Source organism: Notothenia rossii, assembly GCF_949606895.1.
Source record: "Notothenia rossii genome assembly, chromosome: 5".
In the NCBI taxonomy this organism is placed as follows: domain Eukaryota; kingdom Metazoa; phylum Chordata; class Actinopteri; order Perciformes; family Nototheniidae; genus Notothenia; species Notothenia rossii.
The window spans coordinates 4,738,857-4,743,856 of record NC_136903.1 but is presented as its reverse complement, the minus strand read 5'-3'; the positions used below and the strand labels follow the sequence as shown (position 1 = coordinate 4,743,856).

The 5,000-nt window shown below is 39.5% G+C and overlaps 2 protein-coding genes across 2 annotated transcripts in view; both read left to right on the top strand.

Annotated features, from left to right (window-relative positions):
* LOC307038436 (E3 ubiquitin-protein ligase TRIM21-like) overlaps positions 1–5,000 on the top strand; it is a gene marked incomplete at its 3' end in the record, with an annotated part of 73,683 nt that overhangs the window by 34,647 nt on the left and 34,036 nt on the right. The gene's annotated exons all lie outside the window — the stretch shown is intronic.
* Positions 1–5,000, top strand: part of LOC307038467 (chemokine-like protein TAFA-5) — a 38,388-nt gene that overhangs the window by 1,923 nt on the left and 31,465 nt on the right. The window lies entirely within an intron of this gene.

Below are 5,000 nucleotides of genomic sequence, written 5' to 3'. Positions count from 1 at the left end.
TGAAACCCCCCCTCTACTGCACACCTGCTCACTCTCTCCCCGTCGACTCACTCCCTCTCAGCAGACTGTCGGCCATCTGTTCAGCCGCTTTGACTTGTAGCTTCTCGCCCACCAGACTGTTTACCCTCCGCCTGACCCTTTATATTTCGCCCGCATGCTGGAGGACATTCAGATGTTTAACTGCATTGAAATGACTAATAGACCACTTAGAAAAACCTAAAGAAAAGGAAAAGTCCTGGATTCAAAACCAATCAAAGTTAAAGTGAGTTTTATCAACTAAATGTACTTTTACTATCTGAACCTTTTTTGACCAGTTTTCAGACTTTCTACTTTTATTGTTCGAGAGTTTTCACACATTTCTCAAGTCTTGTTTAAACTTGCGCTCCTATTGGCTAGCGCTCCAACACATTGTACGTGATAGGCTAAGGGGCGGGACATCTCTAAGCGGTTGCCCAATCACAACAAAGCTGGCCAGCTAACCAATCAGAGCAGACTGGGCTCTGGTTTCAGACAGAGGGTGAAAAGAGGTACAGCAGCACAGGCAGTATGATAAAAATAAAGAGCTTTTTGAACATTAAAGCATGGAGACATGTCCCAGTAGAGACAATAAACACTAATATGAACCTGAAAATGAACAGAATATGTCCTCTTAAGATTTATTTTTCAACAAAAAAAGAAACTCCGCAGTTTTTGACTCGTGCTTCTGCTTCTCCTCGTATGCAGATGTTGAGATAATCAGATCGTCCTCTGCAGAACCAAGACAATCATACAATCCAGCAGCTGTTAGGAGAAATGTCGAAGTCTCAGCAGAGCAGAGTTAGATTTCCTGCTGCAGAGACTCTTACTTTGAAGGGAGATGAAGTCGGTCAGGTTTAAAACAGATCAGTAAACAACTTGTCCCTCTCTTGATGAATCAAATGAATGGTTCATCATATATATTTTATTGAACAATGTGCTTGGATACAGTTAGGAATCTGCTTTAGACGTGTGCCTCTACTTCAGCGTTCATCTCAGTGAGCAAAGCTTTAATGAGCAGTGACTGCGGACTGGATGTAATTCCCTGACGCTCTCTGTTTACACACTCTCTCTTTTCTTTTTCTCTGCCTGCTCATAAAGCTCTGATAGATCCTGGAAACAAGCCTATTATGCAGCAGATGCACAGTTGTGCCTGCGGTGGAGAAAAGCTTACCTAAGGAGGCTTTCAAGTCCAAATGAATTATCAATGCTCCATTAAGTCGAGCACGGGAGTTGTGAACACAGTGAGTAACAGAGAAGATCAGCGGCTGAGAAGGGAAAACAAAAACAGAAATTAACGGAGCAAGAAGCTGCAGAGGGTGTAATTGGATTTGAATAAATTAATCTGGAGGAGGGACATCAGCGAGAGATTCAGCAGTGAGCATGAAACATTTAAATCAGTGGTTCTCAACTGGTCAGGCCTCGGGACCCACTTTTTCCTTAGTCAATAGATCGCGACCCGAAATTTTGAAGCACTCAAATCTATTCAACATAAAATCCTGCAGTAATACGCTTTTCAGCATACAATATTAATTAAAGTGAAGTACAGTGCATATATCCCTTATATCCCTTCACAGAACAAAAGAATGCTTTTAAAAAAGGTTTATGAGATGCTGGAATCAAAGCTGAACTGTATAAAAAAGGCACACATGCTGAAAACCCAACACCAGCAGGGGGGTCTGGGGGGATTCTGCCCAAGGAGATTTTTAGAAATACTAACATATAAACTATGCATTCTGGTACACTCTGAGAAGAAAATAAATAAATCTATTACTACCCGATATTAATCATATGTTATGCCATTGTTTGTTTTTCACTTTGTTCTGACATCTTGCTGCGAGAAGAGTAAAGAGGAGAGTCTGTGTGAAATAGTTTAAATTGTGGGTAAGGGTAGATAGCTCCCATTGTTCTGTGAGGTGTCAATCATCAAACCGGGGGTCATATTTCATTATGTGTTCATCTTTATCTGAAGTTGTACCCGTGGATGTATAAAGAATAGTTCTACCGCAAAGTTATTCTACGTGGGGACTTCAGGCAACAATTTTGATTCTGATTGGCCAGAAGACTCGAAAAAACATCAGCAAAGATGTTTTATTGAGAAGATGATCACTACGTGAAAGAAGTTTTCAAAACCGTTTATGGTCTCCAGTACTTTCAGTCCAACGCCTACTTCATGCACAGCGTTAGAAAATCGGGCCTTCAAAATAAAAGTTTGACTTCCCCCCCCCACCAAAAAAAAAAAAAGGGATTTTTTTTTCTCCAATTTTCTTTTTTTTCACTCACACATCTGCGACCTGCTCGAAACGGGTCCGCGACCCACTTCTGGGTCACGACCCACCAGTTGAGTACCACTGATTCAAATCACACACAATCTGAAACTGAACGCCTTCAGAATAAGAGTCTCTGCAGGGACAGTCAGCTATCACTGAACTGAACTCATTTCATCAGAAAAGGCAGGAACAGATCAGACATTATGCGGCACTATAACAGTGAAGGAAGAGTGCAGTAAAAAGAGTAGACTTACATATTATATCAACAGCAGTCACAAAATATAAATAATAAAATCAAAATAAGTAAAAGAAATATATGTGCACCATGGAATTTTTTTAACAAAAAACAACAAATATATTACCACATTGGACGAGTTTTCCTTTTATCGTTATTATAATTCAGCAGTATTTCATTTAAAAAGTGATTTTTTTTCTTACACCTTCAATGTCATGTCTCCATGCTTTAAAGGCGTCGTATGTAATTTATTTCAGATACACTTTTTGTTATATTCCATGGAATGCTCTTAACATCCCGATAGCAATGAATATCTGAAGTGCTTTGACAAAAAATCCATAACAAAATGTCATCTGTGGAAGCCGCAGTGCTGTAAAAAGCACGACCAATCATCTGAGCCGGCCCGGCTAAAGTAACTGAATGGCCTACCTGCCTGTCAGCCTTCCATCTGTGCACAAACTTATCTTGTGCCCTCGTTGGTCATGTGCGCGCTCGTGTGTGTTGGAGGAGGGGCTCTGAAGAAGGGGCAGATTGTTTCCGGTTGTGTATTTTCAAATTCTAGCGCACTCGAGCTGGTTTCTCCAAAATTACATACCCCACCTTTAATGTTCAGAAATGATGGCCTGCTCTGTTGTGATTGGTCAACCGCCTAGAGATGTCCCGTCCCTTAGTCAATCACGTACAATGTGTTGGAGCGCTATTTTCGCATTTTCCAATCATAAATCTATCGATCATAAATCTATCGATTAGATTTATGATTCGAAAATGATAAAAGTAGGGTAGACATGTGGATATTATCCGGCTGAACAAAACGTGATCCGTCTCTTAAATGTGTCTCAACCACAGACCTTATTTCCAGCTATTTTCCTAAATCCTATGGAGAAATCCCATTGCTTCTTTGTCGAAGGAACCCATGCGCAGCTTACTTCCGGGTTTTAGGACGCGTCACTGTGGCACTCTATAGGAGGGCTAATGTAACAGAGTGATGTCATTATGTTGTGGAAGTAAACCAAGAGTCCAATGGAGGCTTTTCAGGCAGAGGGGGGAGGGAACACAGGGAATTTAGCCTTTGCAGACCATTTACATGCACTAAAACCTATAGAACTACCTCACCACCTTAAAAAAAAACTCACAAAAACTCACCTCTTCAATCTGGCTTTTAATGTGTGATTGTTTTTGTATTATTTGACTTTAACTATATATTTATTTGTTGTTCTTTTCCTTTCTTTTCACTATATCCGTAAAGCGTCTTTGAGCACCTCTAAAAGCGCTAACAAAAGAAATCTATTATTATTATTATTATTATTATTATTTTTAGAACTACAAGGAAGGGAAGATCCAAAAAGCAGAATAAGGCCTCTTTAGATAATACTTATTGTTTGTAGACCAGCAACAGTCCTTATTACGACCCTAAAGTAACTATAAAAAGAGCAATCATTATATTTTATTTTCTTTGACTCGCTGTGCGGTTTCTAAACAGCCTCATTAACCGTCATCAGGCGATCAGCAAACAGTCGTGGAAACCAATCCCAGCCTCATCATTATTCCTCCGCCTCCTCTCAGGACGCAGTGACTCCCGCGCTGTGATTATTGTTCTCATTTTCAATTTGCTGGGGATTTAAGAAAGATGAAAGCTCATATCAACTCGATGTCAGCATGTCTTCCTCTCGCTCGTGTTCAGGAATAGATTACATGTCAGCTGTGATTGAGAAGACAGAAGTCCGAGCAGAGAAAACAACGAGCGGTGATTTAATGATCCTGTCGGCTGTAAGGTGATGTGTGCAGACCTTACGATTCATCTGTGAGACCAATCACAGTCGGATAAAAACAATAGTTTGAGATGAATCTCCGCAGGCAGGAAGTCATTACAGCAAGACCACTGCTGCGAAAACAATATCAAGTAATGCAAGCTATAAAAACAGATTAAATAACACATTAGAGATGGAGGAGAATGTTGTACTTATTCCCCAAAACATTTATTTATTTATGAAGGACAATTAAAGATCCTTTGAAGGTTTTATGTTTTTTGTGATTTTCAAAAATGTATTTATTTGTGTATTAACTCGTTTATTTTATTGATATTTATTATTAATATTATGCTGTTTGAGGGAAACATGATTAGATGCTTTTATCTACGTATCTGGAGTTTATTTGAAAATTGTCTTTCATCAGTTTTACAAAAATATGTAGTTTGACATGTTTTCGCTAGATGGCAAAGAAACAAAACAGGATTTACAAAAACAAGTAAAAATTGATATTTTTAAAATAAACATCCCTGGGTAACTCGAAAGAATAATCTTATTTCTACTGAAAATCTTAACTATTTATCTTTAAATCCACTTATGGCGCATTTCCACTACAGCGCGGAGCTCGCTTTAAGCGGCCCGTTTTTGGTTGCGTTTCCACTTGGCGTAGTTCCTGCTAGCGGGTACTATTTCACAGTTTTTCTGGCCCCATAAAATCGAGGTTCCTAGCAGGCC